Source organism: Pezoporus flaviventris, unplaced genomic scaffold (genome assembly GCF_033815535.1).
Source record: "Pezoporus flaviventris isolate CSIRO_AGI_PZ_B2104156 unplaced genomic scaffold, CSIRO_AGI_Pfla_v1 ptg000031l, whole genome shotgun sequence".
Classification (NCBI taxonomy): Eukaryota; Metazoa; Chordata; class Aves; order Psittaciformes; family Psittacidae; genus Pezoporus; species Pezoporus flaviventris.
The window spans coordinates 26,069,024-26,095,152 of record NW_026892579.1 but is presented as its reverse complement, the minus strand read 5'-3'; the positions used below and the strand labels follow the sequence as shown (position 1 = coordinate 26,095,152).

At 38.0% G+C, this 26,129-nt stretch overlaps 1 long non-coding RNA gene across 3 annotated transcripts in view; it reads right to left on the bottom strand.

Annotated features, from left to right (window-relative positions):
• LOC133272882 (uncharacterized) overlaps positions 1-26,129 on the bottom strand; it is a 57,849-nt gene that overhangs the window by 5,229 nt on the left and 26,491 nt on the right. The window contains exon 3 of one of the 3 annotated variants that reach the window (XR_009744592.1): positions 23,808-25,715. The exons of the other annotated variants lie outside the window; for them this stretch is intronic. This is a non-coding gene — a long non-coding RNA (uncharacterized LOC133272882). Of the gene's footprint in view, positions 1-23,807; positions 25,716-26,129 lie in introns of those variants that run through there. 3 annotated transcript variants of the gene reach the window in all.

The following is a 26,129-nucleotide window of genomic DNA, read 5'->3' as shown; positions in this document are numbered from 1 at the left end:
GCCACTTTGCTGTGCCAACCAATATGCTAGGTGCTCCTGGAGCTGCCTGATGGGCTCTCTCTGCAGGGCTTGAACTCTTTCAGAACTGAATCAGTCACATATAGGACTCTCACAAGTTACTGATGAAAAAGGTAGGGTTCTCAAACAGAGTTTTCCCTTCCTTTCAAAAATACAACAGAAAAATTAGGACTCTTTTTCTAGCTGAAGCACCTTCGTGAGAGGGCTGTAACACTGGGTTAGTCCTCCAGCACTCCCAGCATGAAAAGGTGTTCTTGAAAGTTTTAGCAAAAAAAAAAAGAAAAAAGAAAGTGATCAGTGCAGAAATGTTCATGTTTCCATTTTCCACAGTTTTCCCAGGATTTTTAATTTAATTTTATTTTGCATTTATCTAAAAAGAATTTTAATTGGCTTATTTTTCATGCAAGCAATCTTCAGTAAAAAAAAAAATTGATCATGACAATTTTGAAAATATCTTGTTTGGAAGTAAGTTAACACTGGAATTCCTCGGTCTATTTAAACTTGTCACCTTCAATTGTTCACAGTGACAGATTTCCTAATGCTCACTAGGCACTCACGCATTTTATGTTTGTTGGAGTGTGCATCTTGTAATGTTCATAGCTTCACCAATTCAATCATTCCTCTTTTTTGCTACTGATTTGGAAAGACTTCACAGTATGGGGGAGAATGAAGGGAGTGAATAGGTGATGCTGACTTCATCCAAGCATTCTTTCAGGATTCATAAATATACAAAAAGCTTAATCTCACCATTTTCCTGAAAGTGATTCAATTTTCATCATTCCCTTGTCTTTTATCAGATTTCCTTTTATTATTACAGAGCATTGAGTCTTAAAAAAGGAATAAAAAGTATACAACAGCCTCTAAGCTCTAGATAAGCAATTGTTCAAGCTGTTCAGCTTTGTCTAAATAGTTCCATACCCACTTTTTGCAGCGACTTCAAAGACAAGGACATTATCAGCCTTTGCCCCTGCCCCTTCAATGAACACATACTCCTTCCCATGAAGCGGAACAATTTCATCCAGTAAACACATGAGTTTCAAAACAGCGTGAGAAATAAGACACCATCAACAGTGACTTGTTCAAATTTCTAGTCCAGTGTTTTTCAGTCTTTTTCAGCTTGTTTAGCTGCATAAATTTCGCAAAAGACATGTGGACCCTGTCAGAAATTTTACATGTCTATACAGATCTGCAGCATATATGGACTTGCCTCTTTATTTGCTGTTTTGCAAACCACAGGGTTCAGCAAAGGCTGAAAATCACTCTTCTGGTCTAAATCAGGCATAGGAGATATGCAAACATGCATTTCCCCATTTACGCAGCAGTGTCTTCCTCATCAAATGTTCACAGAGACTGTGCATGAGGACAAGATTGTGAATCAAATAGTCGAAGGGCAGGGAGGAAAATGTGGCTTATACAGCAACCATGAGAGAAGCAAAATGTCCTTACAGTTTTATTTTCCTAAGAAACAACCAAAGGTTGTAAGTTCCTATGATTCAAAATGGGTAAATATTTATATCTTTATAACAAATAGATATAAACCTGTCTGTCAGATCTTTTTATGATCTTGTCACATAATTTGATCTGGTGAGGGCTTAGAAATGCAGAGATCTCCAAAGACAAGAAATGCATGGACTAGATTGCAGTCACAGTATAACTTAAACTATTCCTGGAATTTCTTTGGACTCTTCCATTTTTAATTATTTACTTATAGAATTCGGTTTGGAGGAAAAAGAAAGACAAATACAGATTAGGAACTGCATCCAAAAGTGACAGTGACTTCCAAAACAATGCAACTAAATAAAGACATTCAAGCCTCGCTAGGACATTTTATCAATGCAGTGTTCAGGTTTTGACTTTAAGCTCAAACAAATTGAGGCTTTTTCACTTAAGATATTTATACTTATCATTCTTCCAGCTGAAAACACCCATTACGATCTATCTTTATTATTTACATTACCACGCAAACATGTAGACATATGGGCCATATCCTCGAATGGAGAGATGAGAAAATGTTTTGACTCTATTAAGAGGAATCCTAAAGGAGACTGTCATGACAGCTGTTGGTGTATTACCTATTCTGAGGGCTGTCTGTAAGATCTTTGCTTTTCACCATTGCACATAGTGGTCCTCTCAGAATTCCAGTGAAATAAAAGGTTATGGAACTCTCAAAGACGCACTCAGAATCATGGAAGGCATTTTTTTTATCTAACTGACTTATGACAGTAAATTTCTTTCATGCACACAAACTCCACTAACACACCCCCTACCTAATTGCACAAAACTCAGTCAAAATTATCTAATCAAACACTCAGATATCTCAAAACCCCAAACATGTTCAGTACCAGAACAATAAGAATAAATCAACAAAAGGGTAACAAATAATGCTGCCATATGTACCATAGAATGTCAAATGATCATAATGCAATACCTGTATCATGCACAAGGCAGTGTAAATACACATAATAAATTAACAGTTAAAAAACTCAGAAATTGTTCTCTTGTTTAAGAAGATTTAACTGAAATACATCTTAAACAAAACTACAGTGTTTTAAAAAGCAAGCTTGTTATTTACAGAAAGCTCAAACAATATATTTTCTTCCCCATATGCTTTTAGTGCATCATTAGGAGAGTTAAATGTAAAACAACCTTTAAGGGAGCAGGACTTAGCCAAGGAGTTAATGAAAAAGAGCCAAGTAGCTAGCAATCAGGAGAGCAGTAAAAAGGAAAGATTCATCAGGGATCTTACCTAATAAAGATGAAAAAGACCTTGGAGTACCTTGAGTAGCTGTTATCTGACGCTTTCAAGGACAGGTTAGTAAGTGTCAGCATTTGTCAACAATGACAGGTACAAATGATTCTGCCTTCTATATGAAGTTTGCGTTAGGTTACTCCCACAGCCCTTTCCAGCCCTCTTTTTCTAAGAATCCATGGAGTTGGACTGGAAATTAAAGAGTCTTCATGTCATAACAAACGCTGAGCAATCTTCCTTTTTTTGTGTCTGTTGCTCCATTCAACAAGGTATTAGAGTACTTGAGAGCCTGATTTCTCACCCACACCCAAGCAGGCCTCAAGAGAAATGCCAGGAAACCAAGTTGGTTCTGTGATCCCACACCACAACCAATGAACAAGATAGGACTGGTTTGAGTTTCTAGATTCGGGTTATTACATTGACTGAGACAGTGTACAAAGGTAGAGTGACATGTCATAAAGTCCCTCCTCTATGGTGGCCCTTGGACAAGATAGTGCCCCTGCACACTCTGCTTCTGGCAGGAGGAAAGAGGTAGGAGAAGAAATGAGCTATGCTACCCTCTATATGGATCTTTTATATGAATAAATATAAACTCTTTCTATTTCCTCATGTTTATTTTAATTTATATTTCTTTTTGAAGTACTCCCCCATTTTCAACCCCATTTTCCCCAGGTATTTGAATATTTATGAACCTATATAAATAAGACTATATGGAGACTGAGCATTCCTTTATACAAAAGCGGTGCTAGGATTGACAGAATATTTGTACCTTTCAGTGACTGATGCTGAGAATTGCAAATATAATTTTCCCAGAGGGAACATGTGATTCCTGCAAAACCTGCTAGATTTATACGTCACATTTGAGGAAAAAAATACTAAACAAATAAATAAAACCAAGATGCAGAGAGGAAAGCATTAGGTAGTTTGTGAGGCTGCAGCTAGTACTTGCCCTTTCTCAAGCACTTTTCCTGATGCCATTTGAGAAGCAGAGACTGCACTGCATAAAAAGTCACAGTGTACACAGTTACAACGATCACCATCAGCGTCAGTTTTTTTAAGATGACAGCCTCACACATCCTTTCATGTCATCCTTGTTAGTAATAATCCAGCAGTAGAGCACTGAATGTACAGTTATGTGTGTGGCAACAAAACTATGATTTTATTTCTTTTTTCCTTTGTGTTGCACCTTTCAATATCTACAACTTCCCTGCAACTATCTTCCAGTTCTCTACCGTGCTATCTAAGCACCATGTAAAGAGTTCAACTGCCATTTCATTTTCAGAGTTACTGCTGCCAGAAATTAAAGAACACAAATTGTGCTCACTCTTGAGTTGCTGATTTAGTGCTGGTACAATGATAATGACAAGGTAAGTTCCCCTGTAGCTAGGACTAGGGAATTTTTGCCCTGTGCTATAAAAACTCTGCTCTTTTCCAGGGAAGGTCACTGCTTAAGCTTTTGCTTATAACAGTGCTGAAAATTTGGCAGATTTGTTCATGCAGATGCAGCCACAGAAACCTTGCTTTTGTGTTTCATTATCACTATTTTGCTTAATTCAAAAATAAGTCATTCTAGACTGAACGTAAACATTTTATTCTTTGACTATGGAAACAATGAGATGACAAACCAGGACGAATCACATTTTCAGTAACAAGAGCTGAATCGGTTTACTCAGCATGCATATATTTTAAAAGGCAGTTTCGTAACTGCATTTTACTAGAGGGCAGTAAAACCTTCTGCTTCACTGAGCAGATCCTGTGTCCAAATCTTCATTTACATCCCTGTGTGGGCTGTAACTCTGCAAACTTGGATTTGAGTGCACTTTCCTCCCACTTTCATCTTCTCCCAGCCATTAAAGTTTATCTGAAGAATAGATAGATCTACATTAAGCTAGAAACAGTACCGCTACTTTTGGGTATCTTCTGTTTTGTTGCAGTCTTAGTTAATCTATATATGTGAATGCATTTATTTTTTTCTCTTACTTTTCGTGGATTGCTTGTCCATTTTTGTTGTTGTTGGTTTTGTTCTAAGGATCTTTGTGCTGTAAAAGACTATTTTATGAAATGCACTTTATTTCTAAAAGCAAAAATATCTGTGAGCCTGTTTTATATATAATACATTAAGGAAAGACATCAGTTCTCTTTTCCTGCACTACAAGATGTAGTTAAGAACTAAGGGAATCCCTTTTTACAAAGGTAGATTACTGCCATTTTCTTGCTTCTAAAATGTTGGGCAGTTTTAATCAAATACAGATTTTCTGATTAAGTGACTTGTAATATTCACCCCACACAGAATCATAGAATAGTTCGTGTTGAAAGGGACCTTCAAAGACATTCTCAGTTGTGCATGATAATCTTCTATTAAGATATTTTTCCATTATGTAATAGCCAGTGCTGCATTTGCAGTGTAACTATATTCATTAGCAGAAAAAAAAAAACAACAACCCACAGTTGTATTAGTGAGAAAGATATATTTTGGAAGCATATGGTTACTTAGCAACAGCTTCAGGTATTAAAACTTCTTTCACTAACACTCAGAAAAAAGGATGCTGCTTACTACAGTACATTAGATCAGCATGCTTTGTGTAAAGGATTTTAACAGTCAAGAGATGTGACTGTGTTTAAGATTCCTTTTTCCAGTCACTAGTTCATTGTCAGCAGCAGCTACAGAGCAGCTTTATGTGCATTCAGAGACAGCCAGGAAATTAGTTCTGCATGGCTGACTCAGCTCTGTAGGACTGAGAACAACTCTCACCCACTTCCTTAAACAATTGTTTATTTCTTGGTGTGATAACAATGTTAAATATCACAATGCTGGAGGAAAAAATCCAGAGACTTCGTTTGCATTCAAGGTAAAAAAGTAATAGCACTAGCAAAGTGAATTCTTAGCTCATTTCTGACATTACAACGGCTAGGCTTTTTAAAAGAAATTATTATTGAAAGTTCAGAATCATTCCTGATTGATAGCTTGCTTAGTGCTTTCTTTGAGGCTAAGTGGAACCAAGAAGCAAAATGTCAGCAAATCACAATCAAGTGAAATTAATGGAGCATTTTTAAAGGGAGAAATCTTAAATGAAATAAAATCCTTGAATGGAAAAGAAGGTTTATTAGGCTTTTTACAACAGGAAAACAAGTGAGAACCTTTTAAGGCCTGTACCGATTGAGAATTAAGATGATTCATGGCAAAAGCAAAGATGGATCAGAAGAGAGGTACTCAATAGATTCTTTTTTTTAGTTAATTTTTGCTCAAGATCCTTGGGATTCCCCAATGCTGGCATTTAGCCACCTGCCCCAAGGTAGGCACTGAAAGACCTAGGCAGAGTTTGGCACCTTTGAACATGTCCTGGGAAGGCAGTTTGCTGCCTTCCAAACGCAATGTGAAATAAAATGGTCTCGAAGAAAATACTGAGAACAGGGTGCCTCCAGTACCTCACTCCTCTACCCAAATGAGTTATGAAGACACACAAAGCACTCAGCATTTGTAACACTGAAACCTCCCCTAAAAATATGACCTCTATCCTTGATCCTTGAGCACTGTGATGGCTCACTCATTTCTTTCAAAACCCATCCAGAAGAAACCTTCTGTTTTCCACCGTCAGGATAGTGGTTACAGTAACCATTCAGGAAGGTACAAAGGTGCAACTCTTAAATCTGGGAAATCTTAAAGGAAAAAAATATGGTGCATGCAAAGCTTATGAAATTCCAGAACTAAGTAGCAACTGAGTGGTTTCTCAGCAACACCACTTTTGATTTAGGTAATGCATTTTCTATAAGGCCTGCTGAAAATGCCTGAACCCTTTCATTCTGCTTCTTTCCCAGCTATGAAGTTCAACTGAAAACATGGTCTGTCAGTATTTTGTATTTCTCTTTTTAAACAGAGAGTTCTTTTTCTTATGAGCTTACATAATGTATTAGTGGATAGTGCTGAAGGACACTTAAAAGCACTATGTTTTCTAGTAAAGCTCACTATTACTGATATAGTTTGGCTCCAGACACATGCAGAATATTTTTCAGTATGTTTCTTACCTAAAACAAAAAAGTCTGCTCTTATTTATGGATTTATCTATTAAGTTGGTTACATTTGTTTCCTGTAGCAATGTGCACTGCTTTTTTATTAGAGAATGAAAGAATATTGCTTGCTGTTGTGATAATTTTGCATTTTCTTTGATGTCTGATAAGAGGTGGGTTTTTGTTTATTAACCTCTGGGACAGCAAAGCAATTTTGTGCTGTCAGTAAAATACTGACAAGATTTGGCTTAGAGTTTCCTTTTTTCTACCCTCTTTCACAAAACTAAAAGCAAAATAAAATAAGTCTCTGACTCATAAATATAAATTTCATGACAAATAGAGGATATTCCATACTGGCTCTATGCAGGGAAGAAAGATAATGATGCTTTAGTTTGTTTTTTTTAAGACAGTTTACTAGTATGAGTAGCTGTGTAACCTCAAATGCGTCAGTAAGGAATTATCAAGTGATAGAATAAGAGTGATATGTGAAGGATAAAGAAATGTTTCAGTGCAAAAAAATGTGTTATGTGGCAGGAGTGAAGCTATCAATTTGAAATTTATACCACTCTGTCCAGTCCACAATGTCTCCTCTGAAATGTGTGTGTAATGTGCCTTCTTTCAGCAAGGGAGACATGTCATGACAACCAACATGACCACCATCACAGTTATTGCAGGTAAATGTACCTATCAAGCAAAATGTCAATAAAAAGCCAGATGGAGAAATAAAAAGTTTGTCAGATCATCATACTAAACCTGTATTCCGTGCATGGTTCACTAAGGTCATACATGTCCTTTAGAAACTTTAAAACAAATTGGGAAAAAAATACACTTGATTGTAGACATAATAATGGACACCTCTCAAAGTCCTCATTGTAATTTTGAAGAGAAATGCATGAATAAGTTTTACCACCAATTAGTGAGATACTACATTTGAATAAATGAAATTCTTAACTAAGTATCCCAATGTAATAAGAAATTAATAAAATGAATCAGCCATGTGCTCTGAAGGAAGAAAGGTCAACAACATCCTGGGCTGCATTAGGAAGAACATTGCCAGCAGGCTGAGGAAGGTGATCCTCTGCTCAGCACCAGCACCTCACATCTGGAGTACTGGGTCCAGTTGTGGACCCCCCAGTAAAACCAAGATATGGACATAATAGAGCTAATCTAGTGAAATGCCATGAAGATGATAAAGGACTGGATCATAGAATCATAGAATCATAGAATCATAGAATAGTTAGGGTTGGAAAGGACCTTAAGATCATCTAGTTCCAACTCCCTCCCATGGGCAGGGACACCTCACACTAAACCATGCCACCCAAAGCTCTGTCAAATCTGGCCTTGAACACCGCCAGGAATGGAACATTCACAACTTCCTTGAGCAACCCATTCCTGCACCTCACCACCCTTACAGTAAAGAGCTTCCTTCTTATACTCAATCTAAACTTCCCCTGTTTAAGTTTGAACCCATTAACCTTTTCTCCTATCAGCACAGTCCCTAAGGAAGAGTCCCTCCCCAGCATCCTTATAGGTCCCCTTCAGTACTGGAAGGCTTCTATGAGGTCTCCATGCAGCCTTCTCTTCTCCAGGATCACCTGATATGTGAGGGGAAGGTAAAAGCTCTAGGACTGTTCAGCCTGGAGAAGAGAAGGCTCAGGGGGGATCTCTTCAGTGCTTATAAATAGCTGATGGGATGGAGTGAAGGTGAGAGAAACAGACTATTCTCTGTGGTACCCAGTGACAAGACAAGGGGCACTGGGCACGAACTGAAATACAAGAAATTCCACTGAAACTTTTTTTTTCTTTTTCTCTCTTTAAGAAGGAATTATGGGATAGGTTTCCCAGAGGGGCTGTGAAGTCTCTGTCCTTGGAGCTATTGAGAATACAACTGGACATCCTGTTGTAGCCAGCCCTAGCTGTGACTGGAGTGGATAGACTAGGTGATCTCTAGAGATGCTGCTCCACCCATTGCAGATAGACCTTTTAGTCAGGCCTGTAGCAATAGGGAAAGAGGTAATGGTTTTAAATTAAGAGAGGGGAGATTTAGCTAGATGCAAGAAATAAGTTTTCCATGATGAGGGTGGTGGAACAAGTTGCCCAGAGAGGTTATAGATGCCCCATCCTTGGAAACTTTCAAGGTCAGGTTGGATGTGGTTCTGAGCAACCTAATCTTGTTGAAGATGTCTCTGCTCATTGCAGGGGGGTTGGACTAGATGACCTTTAAAGGTCTCTTCCAACCCAAACCATTCTATGATTCTGTCTCTGAAAATGGAGCCTCTGCTTAGGGTTGTATTTAGAACTCATCAATCAGTCTAAAAGTTAATAACTAATATAAGAATACATGCAAATCATACAACACATGACTGATTTCTATGTAGTACTAATTGTGCTAACCTAAGGAGTCATTCCCTGATACAGGAATTAGACCTTGAAAATCTGCCATTTATTGGTTATCTGATATTTAAACCTTTGTCTTCTTGCTTTAATTTAGATACAGAATTATCATACTTATTAGTTTTACCTAGTTCTGAGCTGGTGTTGCACATGCCCTTTTACAATTCAGGGTGATCTGAGGTTGAGTTTGTACATGCCATTACCTGGAAGTATAGTCCTTCATAGTTTTAGAAGTGTTATTAAAAGATGAGCACTTATTTTGCAGTGGGGGTCGAGCTACCACTTCCTATTCAGATCTAGGAAATTCTCTAAAGGCATACAGAATCAAACCACAGAAGCCAGTATCCCCTTAGCATGTTTCATCTACAGGGGGTGAGCAAGAAGAGCCTTTCAGAGAGCAAGAATAAAAGCAAAGAGCTGCACAGTGTAACAAAATTCCACATTTATGTATGCATCTGGCTGTGCAGTAAGGGTTTATATAGGACAGGGGCCTGAATCAAAGCCTCAGTCCAGACCTTGATTCAACATGTAGGTATAGGAGCCCAGCCATTCACAGTAGTGTGACAATTTATGGGGAGATGAGTAAAACTCAGGCCACATAGAACTAGGGGATGCAGCAGTATAAATGTTATAAAATGGTCTAATTCCCCCACTTACTAGCTATCATAAGAGCAACTTCTGTGGAAACAGTTAATCAGACAGCAACAGACCAAATGAGAGGTGGTTGGCTTTGTGGGAACTTAAAGTGTGGTCTAGATGGGAAGCTGAATGAATTCAAGTCCAGGAAAAAAACAAGCAACTTGAGTATACCACAGACAATGGTAGGTAATGATCCAGAAATGTTTTTTTAAACATAAAAATCTTGAGATTGCAAGGACTCTCTCTAAGTGGTTTAGTCTACATGCAGGATCAACAGCAAAGTAGATCAGGTTGTTCAGGGCCATGTTCAGTTAAGTTCTGAGTATCGCCAAGGCTGGAGTTCTCACAGCCTTGTGCTTAATCACCTTCCCTGCAATTTTTATTTATTTATTTTTTTTAATATAATTTATGTATCCATGTGGAAGGCCTCTTGCTGCAGTTTGTGTCTATTGCCTTTTGTTCTTTCACTGTGCTGACAGAAGTCTGGTTGTGTCTTTTTCATAAACCCCTTTAACTTTTGGCAGACTGCAGTTAGATTTCCTTGATCTTCACTTTTCCAACTTGAATAACTCCTATTCCATCATCTTTACCTCCTGCATCATGTGACACAGCCCCTAATCGTCTTGGTAGTTAATTGTTGGACTTTCTGAAGCTTGCCAATCTCTGTTGTACAGGAAAAGGTGATACTGGGTAATATGCATGTAATATGTATGACCTCAAAGCATCAAAGTGAAAGGAACAGTTGACTTGCTGATTACACTGCTACTAACATAGAGTGCAGTTAGCTTTCGTTGCTGCAAGAGGATTTTGCCCACCAGGGCTGCACAATCCTTTTCTGCAGTGCATCTTCCAAACTGGTAGGCTGTAATGTTCCATGGCTTTATTCCATCTCAGGTGGAAGGACATTTTATTTGTCTTTGATGAATTCTTGAGTTTCTATTGGTGTCTTTCTTGAGCTTGTCAAGGTCTTTCTGAATGGCAACCCTGCCATCCAGTGTATCAAGCAGTTGTCCCAGTCTGAGGTCTCACATTTACTTAATAAAGAAATATTCTGTCCCCTAACTAGGCTGTTAAGATGTTAAACAGCATCAACTTCAGTACCATCCAATGAACATGGCTCATAACTGGTTGCCAGTTAGTTTTTGAACCATTAATGGTCCAGCCATTTTTTTTCCTGTTTGTAGTTTACCCATGCAGTCCATATCTCCCCAACTTGGATATAAAAATATGACAGGAGACAATGTCAAAAGCTTAGACACTGCTAAAGTAAAAGTTCTTCACTGCTCTCCCTAGTGCCATCAATCTTCTCAGAGAAGGCATAGCCATTGGTATGTCAGAGCTTGCCCTTATTAGACTTATGCGAGTAGTTCCAAATCACCTTCTTGGCCTTGATGTGTCTTGAACTAGGTTCTAAGAGGATTTCCTCCATAATCTTGTAGGGACTGAAGTGAGGCTTACTGCCCTGTTCTTTCCTACACCCTCCTTTTTTGTTCTTTTGAAGATGTCTTTTTTCTATTGAGCAGGAAAAATCTACTAGTCACCATGACCTTTCAAAAGAGGAAAGCCTCAGAATTACATGGGCTCTCTCAGCACCTTCAGATGCATCCTATTTGGTTGCATGGACTTGTGCATATTAACTGGCTTAAAGAGTATGTAACTCATCTTTGCTATGGCTAGTACCTCTCTTCCTCATGCTCCAACTACAGAAGATCACAGAGATCTAGGAGGTCTGAGACTGGTCTTTACCAGAAAAGATGAAACAAAGAAGGTAGACATTATCTCAATCTTTTCTGTGTTTTTTTGTCAGTGACTGACCATACCATCCAGCGGGCCAAAATTTTTTTTGGCCCTCCTTTTGTTTCTGATGTCTTTTTACTAGTCCTCCTTATTCTCCTTCCTATCTTATTCTCCTTCCTATCTGCCTCCATTTTAACTCCATCTGAATTTTCATCCTTCTAATTCCATTTCATCATATCAGAGCATGATTTTATATCCCTTCCTGCCATCCCATCTGTACTTCCATTTTCCATACGTACCTCCACTTCCTGCATGTAGAGGCAAATATATCCTGTGGGTGATGATTAGCTTCTTTCAGACTAGCCTTAAGATAACAAGATCTCAGATTATAGATCTTCTTCATAATAGTCATGAGAAGTATGATATCTTATTTATGTCTTTATTTGTGAGTGTAGGTTGTTTTTTTAACAGTAACTCTCTAAAGAACTTCTGAACAAATGGAACAGAACGTGTAATTCTCTCTCAAAGCATGTTAAAATCTAGGCTGAAGGATCAAACTTTACCTGCAGTCACCATAAAATTAAAAGAACAATCAGATCTTTCCTTTGGCAATTCTGACATAGTATCCTTTTTAACTCTGTAACAGATGTGCTTCAAACATATCATGAAAGAAACAAAAACAGTTTCCCAGGTAAAGTTTCAACTTCCTACATCCTCACTGAAAAACAGCTGGAATTCAGATAATGTACACTTCTCTAGTTTCCTATACATTCTCATTATGGTTAATGACCTACTCACTGCAATTTTAAACTTTATCTATACTTTGCAAATATCCATCCATTTCTTCATTTTTTCAGCATTTCCTAAAGTATTTTTATCTTCTTTACTTGCAAATAAGTCCTTATCTGGTCATAGAAAGACCACTTCTGAAAAACAGTCCTGTGTAGTTCCATTACAATAAAAAAAATCTACGTTAAAGAAATTAGGATATTTCAAAACAAGTAAATTGAAGCTTATATGCACTGAACTTTATTTAAATAACCCTTTTTCTTCACATCATTATTTTCACCTTGATGTTGTCAGAGAGCGATGATTCAAAGGGCATGAAACATAATCATGAGATGCATACTGAAATAGATATGCTGGCCCACACATTAGGCAAAGCAACTTTCTGGTTCACGGCATTTCCTACTTATAGATTTCTGAACAAACATAACTATTTGATTCTATGGAACAGTTTTTCTGATTCCCTTCCAGCTCCTTTGAGACAACTTAGAGCTTCAGACTGTACTGAAGGGAAAATTCAGTGAACTGTCCAAATCCATACTTGAAACTACATAACCACAGCATTTTGTACAGGGTCATGACAGTGGTGAGATATTTTACCAGTTGGATTTTAAGTGCTTCATTGGCTTAGATTTTGTAGAATGCAAATGCAAAAAAAAAAAAAAAAACCAAACAAAAAGAGGGAGTTAAAATTACTGTGACAAGAAGTTCAATGTTTTGACAGTGATCCAGAGGAGGCAAATTAGATGAACGTATAAGCAAAATTAAGAAGCTTTGGAATTAAATATCAGAAAGCTGATCTGGGATCAATATAGAGGTCAAGATCAAGAAAAGTCCTAATGGGATTAATCTCATACTCAGAAAGACTGCATCCTGAAGGATCAAATAGGAATGTTAGATGCAGTCAAACAATGAAAATGAATGAGGTACATTCTTGTAAAAATGGAAGCAGAGACTAATTAGAATTGAGTGCAATGATGTTTGACTTCCATACACACGGGCTGCTCTCCATCATAAAACAACCAACACCGAAATAAACAAATGAAGGTGTTTCACAGTTTGAAGCATTGCGGGATACTGCAGATGAGAAAAACTGTAAAGTTGTCCTTAAATTTAAAAATAATAAAAAAAATATTTGTATGAAATTAAAATTCAAAGTAGGAAATTAAGTATTGTCATGTTTTAAAAATAAGCAGAGAGAAGAGCAGCTTTAAATTGGAAATTTTTAAATGAATCAAGCTTTCTAAATATCTGCCCAGCAAAACGAAAAATATTTGTTTTATGAAAGCTCAGGTAGTTACATTCAAAATAGCCTGGAAGACCAGGCATATATGAAGACAAGGAATGGCATTATATCTCATGACTCTATAAACTTGCTTGAAAAGGGTAGTTTAGCAATAGCATAATTGCATCTTAAAGATTATGAAGATTAAAATGTGCTTGTTCAGAAGGAATTTGAATTAACCTAATAGATAACTCGATATATAATTGTGATAAGCCAAAGAAAAAGTGGGTAGAGACAGACCTATTGAGTGTGGAACCTTTGACTGTTATTCAAAAGGGAATTGGGAATTCGCTAAAAAAGATTCAGAGGCCAAATGTCTGGGGAAGTGTCTGAAAGATCAGACAGAAGGAGGAAATGGTTTAATAAAAGCAAAGTTAAGTTAAAGAAGAGGAAGCTCATTAAATGGGAGACTCAGAAATCAAGTCAATGAACTAAGGTGAAATACAAGGAGTGAGGAGAAGAAAAATATGGACTGTGAGATACTGATGAATCTTGCTGTATCAACTTACTGCCAGCTGATCATATTAACCATACACATCCAGCACAGTTTTCAGTTATTTTGCTCACACACCAAAATTGCTTTTCTAAGATAACATTGATGTATTCTACAGGAGTACTGAGTATAAGCTTAAATTAAACATTTTCCCTTGGAAAAATAATTAAACTTCTTATTCATGTTAGAGCATATCATAGTGCATTTTAATTTGGAAAGAAAAAAGGATAACACCAAATTACACTAATAAGCAAAGTAATGCTAATTAATTTCAAAATGAAAAGGATAAAAGTTCATTGATTGTGTAGCACGAGGTTTCATTCACTGAAGAATTTCTATTTTGTGCCTTCCAGGGATTTAGAGTATTTATGTTTAAATGAATTTAAAAAAAATAAAAAAATCCTGAAGTGTCATAATGTGTATATACATAATGCCACAGTGAACTTTATCCTTTCCCTGTCTAGCCTCCACTTCCTCTGCCACCCTGACTGCATACAGCACTTTGCTTGCATGGTTTCTAAAAGGAAGCATCCAATTCATTTTTCCAGAAACAGTGCTCACACCCAGGTAGTATTCCTCAACCTGAACTCAAAGATATGTGTACCTGGAATCACCAAGATCACATATGAACACCTATGATGGGGGATGGGTTGACTTTGGATGGTGGCAGACCTCCACCAGCCCCTCTATCAATCACTCCCCCTACTCAGCAGGACGGGGTGAGGGAAATAAGATGAAAAGCTCATGGGTTCAGATAAGGATGGATCATTTGGTAAGGGAGATCCTTTACGAATTACCATCACAGTCAAAACAGACAAAACCTAAACCATCTTCCCCTCACCCCCACCCCCTTCTCCAACTCAGTGTTCACAGGGCTGTTTCTCAGCTTCCTTTTTATTAACTCACTCCTCTCTGTTGTGCAGTGTTTTGCTCTTTCTTAAATACTTTTTCCCCAAGGCGCCACCACCTCAGCTGTTGGATATCTCAGTGGTGTATTCTACACCCAGATCTTCAAGAAGAATTAATTCATGTTTATGATAAGAATATGTCATGAATTCTCATATGCAAACTGGAATGTTTAAGGTATGAACCCCACACAGATGGGCAAGACTGCATTGTCATAACCACTGTATGTGGTCAGTCACGCTAGTGGGGCACTTATTTGACACCCATTTCTACCAACTTCCTCAAGATACCTTAATGCCTGAAGATTTCAAATGCTGCTCCCTAAACCACACTGCCTGCAGAACTTGCCAAGCTATGCAAAATTCTGCTGCACCCTGTATGGCAAGACAACATCTTCTAATAGTTGCTTCACTCATTTCAGCAACCCAAATGATGGCTTAATTTTCATTAGAAGGTAGACAGGCAAAAAGTCTTCTTTAAAGAAAAATCAAGCTTCCTTCCATATATCCAGCAATTGTAATACTTCTGTCAATATCTCATGCAGTTGAGCTCAGAGTAGAAGCAGATACGCACTGGACATAAAGGTTTTACATGGAGACAGTTAGGAAGAATAAAACAAAGGTTAGAGCTGAGAATAAGCTTTTATGGGACTTAGGCTGAGCATGACATCACTGTAGCAATAGTGAGGAGAATGACAGATGTACTGCAGTAGCTAAGAAAGAAAATTAGCTTCCTCAGGATATAATTTGAGTATACTTGTTTGTTTTACAAGAGATATGTTATAAATACATTCTGAAGAGTGCCAATCACTTGTAAAGCAATCTCAGAATTGTATGCTTTCAATTACAAAACAGTGTCCTGTTGTGAAATCTAAAAGACTTTTTCTTAAGCCATTTAAAACTGGACTATGTAAATACCTAGACAGCACTTTGCAGAGGGAATCATACCCTGAGAAGAGCATTATCTTAATGACCCAGTAGGTGTTTTCATTTTCTAATTTGTATGACAGAATTGTCTCATAGTGTACATAACTAGAGGGCTGTAACAAATACATGCATTTTACTTACTATATTTAGTAACAGCCTCTCAGCAACCTGGAAACATTGATTTCCTTATTCTTCTGTGCTTCTGAAATGTTTTTTCACCATATTTCAAGGGCTGTATTTACAAATGAATTATCCAGATCTAATCTACATTATTCCAGTGAGAGATTAATTCCTCTTTTACTAATAGCAGCATTCAAATATTTATAGAGCTGCTACTCTTTAATCAGTGATCTTAATTCCTCAATTCCTATAGTAAAGACTGAGAAACATATACCAAAGGTTCAGGCACTAAGGATAACCAGGCTAAGGCTACAGTTAAAAGCAATTTGCTTCCTTTTCTTGCACAGCGACACTGCTGGCAATTTCAGCAGACGTCTATATTTTTCTAATGGTACAACAGCCACTGCTGGAGGACAGTTCAATGCTCTTACAATTGGCAAATAGTGCTGCATGGTAGGAGTAGGTTGGCAGAGACAAACAGTTGAGGTTGAGGACTTGATGTTGATACTGTACATGTTTCAGAGATTGTAATGCTAAAAATAGTTTGGTCCGATGAACCAGACACTTCTAAGCAGCCAGGGTGCCTGAGGTATGCAGGCCAGGAGCACATAGGTTCATTTCATCCAAAGGGAGTTTCATATGTGTGCAGGGTGACTGCTCCATGGTGCCAGCAAGTGTAGTTAAGGGAGCTCACTGGGAGATTCACTTTGAAAGTGCTTCTCTGAACTTAACTAAAACCCTAATGTGAACATGTCCTGGCAGAGATTCCTCACACATTTTCAGGTTGGTTTTTTTTTTGTTGTTGTTTTTTGTTTGTTTGTTTCTATATGACAGTATCATATGGTCACTGTTAATTTTGTACTTAGTTTCTTGGAAACATAGCTATAGTTAGGGAGTAACAAGGTCCTTCATATAAAAGATCACATAACATTACCCTGTTAGAAGGGCATGATAGCGTGGTGTTTATAGTATGAAAAAAACAATAAAAAAAGACAGTATTAGATGAGGTCAGGCCCATGCATATCCAGGCTTAGCACAAAACATTCTTGGTCTCTAGGTCAAAATAATTCTTGTTCTAAGTCACACTGCAAATGTTACTGAAACTCAGAGACTACAACAGTGTCAGTAACTGCTCGAGGGGAAGCATTAACAAGTGTGTTTTGCCTCTAATACTCCTTCAAAGGCCTGTTGTGCTGGGATTTTCTGTGGAGTTGCAAAACTAATCTGGAAGGGGCAACGAGATGAGCTGTATAACCTTAATGACACCTACATGTCTAGAATGAACAGCCCTAGGTTGGCAAGTGTTTCCATAACACGGAAACAAAAGTGTAAGATTTGCCCTGAAGTACTAAACTAACATGGAAAGTTACTTCAGTACCTCAAAGGTTAGATAATGAAAGCAAGGAACAGAACAAAAGAGGGGAAGTGAGTTGATTTTTTTATTTTTTGCTTTATCTAATCAGAAAAGAAGGATTTTTCATGTTCTCTGCAGCCAACACTGCTTAGGCCTACAAATGCTATTAAAACCAAGAATTTCCACAGGACTTATCACCTCAGTGTTTGCATATTTTTCATATTTAGAGTGAAAGCAATAGGAATTCCTTCCCCAATTCAGTAAACATTAAGAAATATATGGAAAGTAAAAATTCTTAAAATTTGACATATTAAGATATCTTTGACTTATTGCCATCCTGTAAGATTATGCTTTCTTGCATACTATTATACATGTGTGGATATACATACCTTACAAATACACAACCATGTAATACAGAACTATATATTTTATTCGTGCATTACAGTTTACTAACTACAAGATGTGCCCATTCAAAAATGTTTATGAGTTCAAAAGCTTCAAACCTTGTCCAATCCAGACTATTTTTCATGCACAATTCCATTTGAGTTCTTAGTCAATACGGGAATGACCTATGAGAGCAATTGCATTTGTTTGTCTTTGTCTTTGGTAAAGACCCTGGTGGACATGTAATAAATATTTAACCCTTACAATTGGTGTGAGAATGTGACTTGCTTGAAAGATAGATAGTGCGTAATTCTCTCTTTAGGTCTCTTTAGGTCTTTTCTAAAAATTAAAACCTCTAGTTCTTGTCCAGTGTAGAACCTTTGCTTTGCATTAGGAATTGCCAACTTAAGTAAAATTTTAAGACTCCATCTCAGTAAAATAGGAGTTGCAGTATGTGCATAAATTCTTTGGTTTGTGGTTGTTTACCTAACTTACCTATTTAGCATAAGCGGTAAGGATACTTCTGAAAAGGAGCTAGTTAGCAGTGGGTTGAGAGGCTGTAAATATTTTGCCTACATATATTCCATATATGAAAAGATTGCCAAAAAGGAAACATAATATACAAGCATCTCTCTTTTTACATATAGCTGCAAGATTTCAGTCTGAAGGCACAGTGGTTTTAAATTGTTAACTGTAATTCCTTTCCATTCTTCATAGAATAATGAAGAGAAATAAAAAGATAGTTCTGTAAAATATTTTAATTTATGCACATTTTAGAAACCAATTTTGCAAATGAGAAATTGCAAGACATCTTCTTCAGCATATTTTCCAACAACTCCAGGGCAAACCTGATGCTGTTCATCATCGCTGCAAAAAGGGTAATACAACCCCCATTTTCAAGAAGGGGAAAATGGATGACCCAGGGAATTACAGACCACTCAGTCTCACCTCTGTGCCTGGCAAAATCTTGGAGCAGATTCTCCTGGAGGGCATGCTAAGGCACATGAAAAACAACAAGGAGCTTGGTGACAGCCAGCATGGCTTCACTAAGGGGAAATCCTGCCTGACCAATTTGGTGGCCTTCTATGATGAGGCTACAGAACTACAGAGAGGGGCAAAGCAGTTGATGTCATCTACCTGGACTTGTGCAAGGTGTTTGACACTGTCCCGCATGACGTCCTTGTCTCTCAATTGGAGAGACATCAATTTGATAGGTGGAATACTTGGTGGATAAAGAACTGGCTGGAAGGCCGCATGCAGAGAGTTGTGGTCAGCAGTTCAATGTCTGGCTGGAGACCAGAAACGAGTGGTGTCCCTCAGGGATCAACATTGGGACCGGTCTTGTTCAACATCCTTGTTGGTGACATGGACAGTGGGATTCAGTGTGCCCTCAGCAAGTTTGCCAATGACACCAAGCTGTGTGGTTTGATTGATACACTGGTGGGGAGGAATGCCATCAAGAGGGGCCCTGACACACTTGTGAGGTGGGCTGATGCCAACCTCATGAAGTTTAACCATGCCAAGTGCAAGGTCCTACACCTGGGTCGGAGCAATCCCAGGCACAGCTACAGGTTGGGCAAAGAAGAGATTCAGAGCAGCCCTGTGGAGAAGGACTTGGGGGTGTTGGTCGATGAAAAAATGAACATGAGCCGGCTTCAGTGTGCACTCGCAGCCCAGAAAGCCAACCGTATCCTGGGCTGCATCAAAAGGAGTGTGACCAGCAGGTTGAAGGAGGTGATCCTGCCCCTTTACTCTGCTCTTGTGAGACCTCACTTGGAGTATTGTGTGTAGTTCTGGTGTCCTCAACATAAAAAGGACATGGAACTGTTGGAACAAGTCCAGAGGAGGGCCACGAGGATGATCAGGGGGCTGGAGCACCTCCCATATGAAGAAAGGCTGAGAAAATTGGGGCTCTTCAGCCTGGAGAAGAGAAGGCTGCATGGAGACCTCATAGCAGCCTTTCAGTATCTGAAGGAGGCCTACAAGGAGGATGGAGAGGTGCTCTTCATTAGGGAGTGTGCTGATAGGACAAGGGGTAACAGGTTCAAACTTAAACAGGGGAAGTTTAGACTGGTAAAAGTCTAAACTGTGTAAAACTTCTTTACTGTGAGGGTGGTGAGGCACTGGAAAGGGTTGCCCAAGGAAGCTGTGAATGCTCCATCCCTGGTGGTGTTCAAGGCCAGGTTGGACAGAGCCTTGGGTGACATGGCTTAGTGTGAGGCGTCCCTGCCCATGGCAGGGAGGTTGGAACTAGATGATCTTTAGGTCCTTTCCAACCCTAACTATTCTATGATTCTATGATTCTATGATCACCTCTACAATTTAACACTTACTTCCTCCAACTTTCTCCGTACTTTCGCTGCTTTGTGTATATACATAATCTAAGTATGCCTTACATTTGTTTCTTTTATGCTGATCTTATCAGTCATTTCAATTAATTTATTCGTGACAATAGCTCCATATAATTTTCAGTAATATTGCAGTTATTCCACTTGCATCCTGTTGGAAAGAACTAGAATTCAGAAGGATAATGCTGAGATGTTTTAAGAACTTACTTTTAAAAATATGTAGAGCCAACATATTGGCTGATGTTTCAGCACAGAAGTCATTGAGAGGTATCAATTCGAGGAAAAATATTTACAATAAAACATCTTAAAAAGGGAAGAAATATTTTTGAAAAACATATTTTAAGGACCTGGAGAGCCTGAAGTAGAGGGAAAAAAAAAAAGAATTGTGCTCTTTATCTCAACATCATTGTGAGAAGATGCAAAGACAATTTGCATCACCTCTGTAAAGTCATCGTCTACAAATCACACAGAAGATCAAAGGTGCTAAAATAAATTTTTGAAAGAGGCATGATACTTTGATCATCCTTTTTTTCTAAAAATTCAGACAAAGATTTAAGGTTTATTCAATCACCATCAAAGGTAAAGAGAATCAGAAAACAGAAAATACAGGAAAAAGAGATAGTAAGCACTGCAACAGTTTATCTTCCAATTTTATGCATACTCTCATTTTAGATTTGGCTTGCAGATAGGAGATGAGTTAATTTTCCTTTTTTATCATAAGAATATTTATTACAAGAATTAAATAATAAGTACTAATCTTTCAGTGCTTAAATCCTTGAAAATTAACATTTACCTTTCAGACTTCTGTTCACTTTTTTTTTAAAAAGGGGACCTTCCTCCTTACCACCCCCCCCAAATTCTGACAGAATTGTACTCACTTTTAAAGGCAATGAATTAGATCTAAAAATTTTGCATTAAATCGAATTTACATTGCATTTGAAAAATACATATTTGTAGGATTTCATTATTAATCCTATCACTTATCTACTCTGAAATTAGTCTGTCACCTTTTGCCCATCTCAGATTGCCAGTAACTCAACAAAAACTCCAGTAGATTTTGCAGTAGCAGAAATTTCAGTCACTTGCCTATTAAATAATAAAAAATAAAAGCACTGCTTTGACACAAAGTTCTGAAAATTACCAGTTAATACGGTACCATTTACAACTCCTATTAATGCTGTTAGGTAGCTTTTAATATTACTGCAGCACCAAAAATATTCTCAGTGTTTCCCAGTCAATTAGCGATTGCTAAATCATGTCTCCATGATATATCACTGTACACATTCAGATAAATTGGCAGAATTATGGAAATGTATGCGATAAAAGAATGCATATGAACATCTATGTACATACATCGCTATTGGTTCTATAAAATGCCTTTCAAATATGTTTTTTTTATGCCATTTTGTCTACTTTTCATAATTACCAGAACTTTTTTTAAAAAAAGAAAACCTCAAAGATTTGACTCTCATTTGAATAGATGTTTAACATTAAGTTTTTTCTTTAGCCAAACCAAATTTCTAATTACAACTATACAGAGTAACAGTAAAAGAACAATACTGACAAAATACCTTCATAAAAAGTTTTATACAAACAGCAGCTCAAGGATGCTTGAGTTCATGTAAATTCTAAAGAACTACCAAGTCATTAAAAAAAAAGGTGCAGTTCTACACTTGTATTTGCAGCTTGTTAAAATTAATATTAAAAACCTGTTGAATTGTATTTTTTCATATTTGTTCACTGTAGCTGTGGTTGCACAGATGTGGGGAATGGAATGGCTGTGACCATACTCACATGTTAAGTTTTTTATCTTGAATGAGAAAAAAAAAATAAAATAAAAAATTGCACACCACTGAATAGACTGCTATTAACTAGTCTTTTTGTTTATTTTAATCTGTCAATGAAGGGATGACTTTGATATTATTAATTGTGTTTGATCAGAGGTATATGTTGCAAGAGATCATATTACATGTAGATCTAACTAATTTGACTCATTTTATAAAATATTTTTCAATTTCATCTCATTGTATAAGACATATTTTTGATCTACTTGGTAAAATCTTCTGGGTGCTAACATATGTGGACATCTTTAACACAAGGTCACCAAATGTGAGGTCCCTTTCGAAAATCTGATTTCTGTGATATATAAAAACATAAAAAAAAAAATCAATGGGTCAGAGAAAAGGGTCCTTTTTATGCCCATTTTGTGACTGCCAGTCACCAAAATCCTTTTTAGGGAACCACTGATCCTGCAAACTCTGTTTCTTCTAAAAACTCAGCTGGTATCCTTGATATTTATCTATGAATAGTTTTCCTGCTTTGTGCAATAATGAAAGGATCAAGACCTTGGGCTGTACTGTTAAAAAGTGGCCGATTCTATTGCTCCCAGTAAAGCTTTAAAACCACAGTTGAGACATACTGCACAACTTCAAAGTTGCTCCCAAAATGTCCTCCCAGGATGCAGAGAATTGCAATAGTAGTAAGACTGGAGAATGAGTGGGAGTATCTGGATGTGGAAACAGCAGAAGGATAAAAGAAAAGAGTATTCATGGCACCTAGATGAGCAGGTCCATAAAATCCCTACATTGTTACATGCAGTGTACTCAGGATAAGACAATTAAGGACAGCCCAGACCCTGAACAGGTGAGCACCTTAAGACACAAAGGTAGAGACAAAAGAAAGTGAATCAGTCCAAGTGATAGAGGTTGGATAGGACTGAGAGGAAAATAAACTAAAAAAAAAACCCAAAACAAATAAAAAAAAAAAACAAGCCCCCGAAAAGAACCAGAAAACAAACAAACAAACAAACAAAAACCCAAACAAATTGAGGTGAGTTCCTAGGGGATATAAAAAGGATGTTCAAAACTATCATGGCTGCTAATCTAGGTAGAAGCCAAGAGACATGATAATGGCTCAATAGACGTTGCTCCTTGCCCTCCATGTCACGACAAGGAATCCTGGCCAGCCTGCCTCATCCCGTGCTCCTTAATCCTTGAATGCTGGACAGATTACTTGGACAAACACATGCTCTGCTGCTTATGAAAATGTGTGCATGACAGTAAATGAAGCATTTTTGGTTTAAAATACAACCATGTTCACCCTCCTGCAAAGCCTCATGATGAATTTTGTTACACTGCTGCTACCAAAATTTAACATTATTTCCTACAAGATCACAAGGTGCCAAGAGCTAAAAAGTTGTAATCACCTGGTACTAATGATAATGTAGTGGTGTTTAATTAAAATGCTACTTCCCTGCTTATTGCAAGGCCATACCAAAAGATCCCATAAATAAATATCTGTAGAGGGTTGACCCTGGCTGGATGTCAGGTGCCCACCAAAGCCACTCTATCACTGCCCTCCTCAGCTGGACAATGGAATAAAATATGACAAGAGGCTTATGGGTTAAAAGTAGGGAGAGATCATTTACAAATTACCTTCACAGGCAAAATAGACTGAACTTGGGAGAATCATTTTAATTTACTATGAATCAAATCAGAGTAGGATAATGAGAAATAAAACTGAATCTCAACCCTCTACTCCTGAAGTTCTCTACCTCCAATCCCTGAGCAGTGCAGGGGGACAGGGAATGGGGGCTGTGGTGAATTTACCATGGGTTGTCTCTGCTGCACCTCCTTCTTCAAGGGGAGGAGGGAGGGCTCCTCACACATACCCTGTGCCACAGGGTTCCTCACATGGGAGTGAGTCCTCCACAAACTTCAACACGAGTTGTTCCCACAGGCTGCAGTTCTTCATGAACTGTTCCAGTGTGGGACCTTTCTTTGGGTGCAATTCTTCAGGCACAGGCTGCTACAGTGTGGGTCCCCTGTGGGGTCACAAGTTCTGCAGCAAACCTGCTCCAGTGCGGGCTCCTCTCTCAAGGTCCTGCCAGGAGCCTGCTCCAGCATGGGCTTCCCACAGGATCACAGACTCCTTTGGGCATTCCCCTGTTCCAGAATGGGGTCCTCCACAGGCTGCAGGTAGATATCTGCTCCACTGTGGAACTACATGGACTGCAGGGGCACAGCCTGCCCCACCATGGTGCAGCTCCTGACCTGAAGTACCACCTTCCTGCCCTTCTTCACTGACCCTGGTGTCTGCAGAGTTGCTTTGATCACATATAGAATCACAGAACACCAGGTTGGAGGGGACCTCAAGGATCATCTGGTCCAACCTTTTTAAGCAAAGCATCACCTAGACTAGATTTTCCAGCACACGGTCTGTTGGAATCTTAAGTGTCCCAGATTCTCACTCCTCTCTTCCAGCTGCTGTTGGGCACAGTTTTTTTCCCTGTTCTTATGTCTGTTATCCCAGAGGCACTACCACTGTTGTTGATGGGCTCAGCCTTTGGTAGCGGCAAGTCTGTCTTAGAGTCGTCTGGCATTGGTTCTATCAGTCATGAGGGAGCTACTAGCAGCTTCTCAAAGAAGCTGTCCCTGTAGCCCTCCCTGCTGCCAAAACCTTGCCAACACACTTCATTTTCTGAAGAGAGCCTGCAACTTTCTGTATGTGTCTGTATGGAAACAATCATTTTAATACGCAAAATTAAAACCCATAATTCTTCTGAGTGTCCAGAAGAGTTCATATAAAGCAGTTGTGTAACAGAATAATCTGACATCATGCAATGGACGTTTTAGCAACTGACCCTATTTGCATACTATTTTTGAGCCATTTCTTTTCCACTATTAAAAAGTTCCAGTATTTGGTTTTATTTCTTGTAAGTCTATATAAAATATTAGGTACTTAAGAACAACAGGGGCACAAATCTATTACCATTTTTGTTTTTCAGGGAACAAATACTTCACTAGTATTTTAATGTTTTGATTTAGAACTTGGTTTTGCATGTTATTTATTTGTTTATTTATTTCAAGCAAGAAAAACAATAAACACATGCATTCAAATGCCTTTTGACCATGAAAAAGATAATTTATGGTTTTTGAAAAATATCTTGAAGCGAAAATGATAACATGTAAATAGGCACTATTCTTATATTTTACATGAACACAAGCACAGAATGAAGAATGTTTTACATTTGGACTGCAACTCCACCTGATATCTTCAGACAGCTGTGGATAGCCTATGTATATAAATAAAGAAACAGCAGGATCAATTTTGTTTCAGATGGAAGCGTTTTACGCACCGATCTGTGTAACAGAATTGATGTACTTCTGAGGAGCACCATAAAGCAACAGTTCGACAAATAAACGCCTAGCTGCAAAGCTGTGATATGAACAAAAAGACAAATACATGCAAATTAATACTTTTTAAGTGAAAAAAGGGCAAAAATATTATACTCTAGCAATAATTCTTATCAACCTCTTCTAAGAGAAAAGAGAAAAAGCTTTTACAAACATCGCCAGTAACCAGGAAAATGGTCCAAAGTTCATTTATGTTCGCTTAGATTAATGAAAGTGTTCAAGGCCAGGTTGGACAGGGCTCTGAGCAATCTGGTCTCATGTAAGGTGTCCCTGCCCATGGCAGGGGGGTTGGAACTAGATGATCTTTAAGGTTCCTTCCAACCCAAACCATTCTGTGACTCTATGATAGTTGAATCTTGTATATTTTCAAGCTTTCCTGAAATTAAAAAAAAAAAAAAAAAAAAAAGAAAGTAAATAAAAGTCTAAAGGTGGAGATATACAGTCAGCTAAGATCACATTGCTGCATGAAAACCAGAATTGTCTCAAGTAGCACAAAGCCAATGGAAATAGTAAAGATACTACCTGTAAAGATACAAAGAGACAGGGACAGAAGAGATTTTTGTTATTTCCAATGCTAATTAGTTTCAGGTCACAGAGTATGCTTATACCAGAAGTACAGACCTTGCTGTCCTCATCCTGCAAGTGCAACTTAATCTGGAGTCAAGCAGCTGATGCCTATAGACCTTTTAATGCATTTCCTTTGAAAGTAATTAGGGTTTTTTCTTTCTAATAATAGGACATATAGATAGGAGCAACTTCACAGCAGCATTTTTCTCTCAGACATACATAT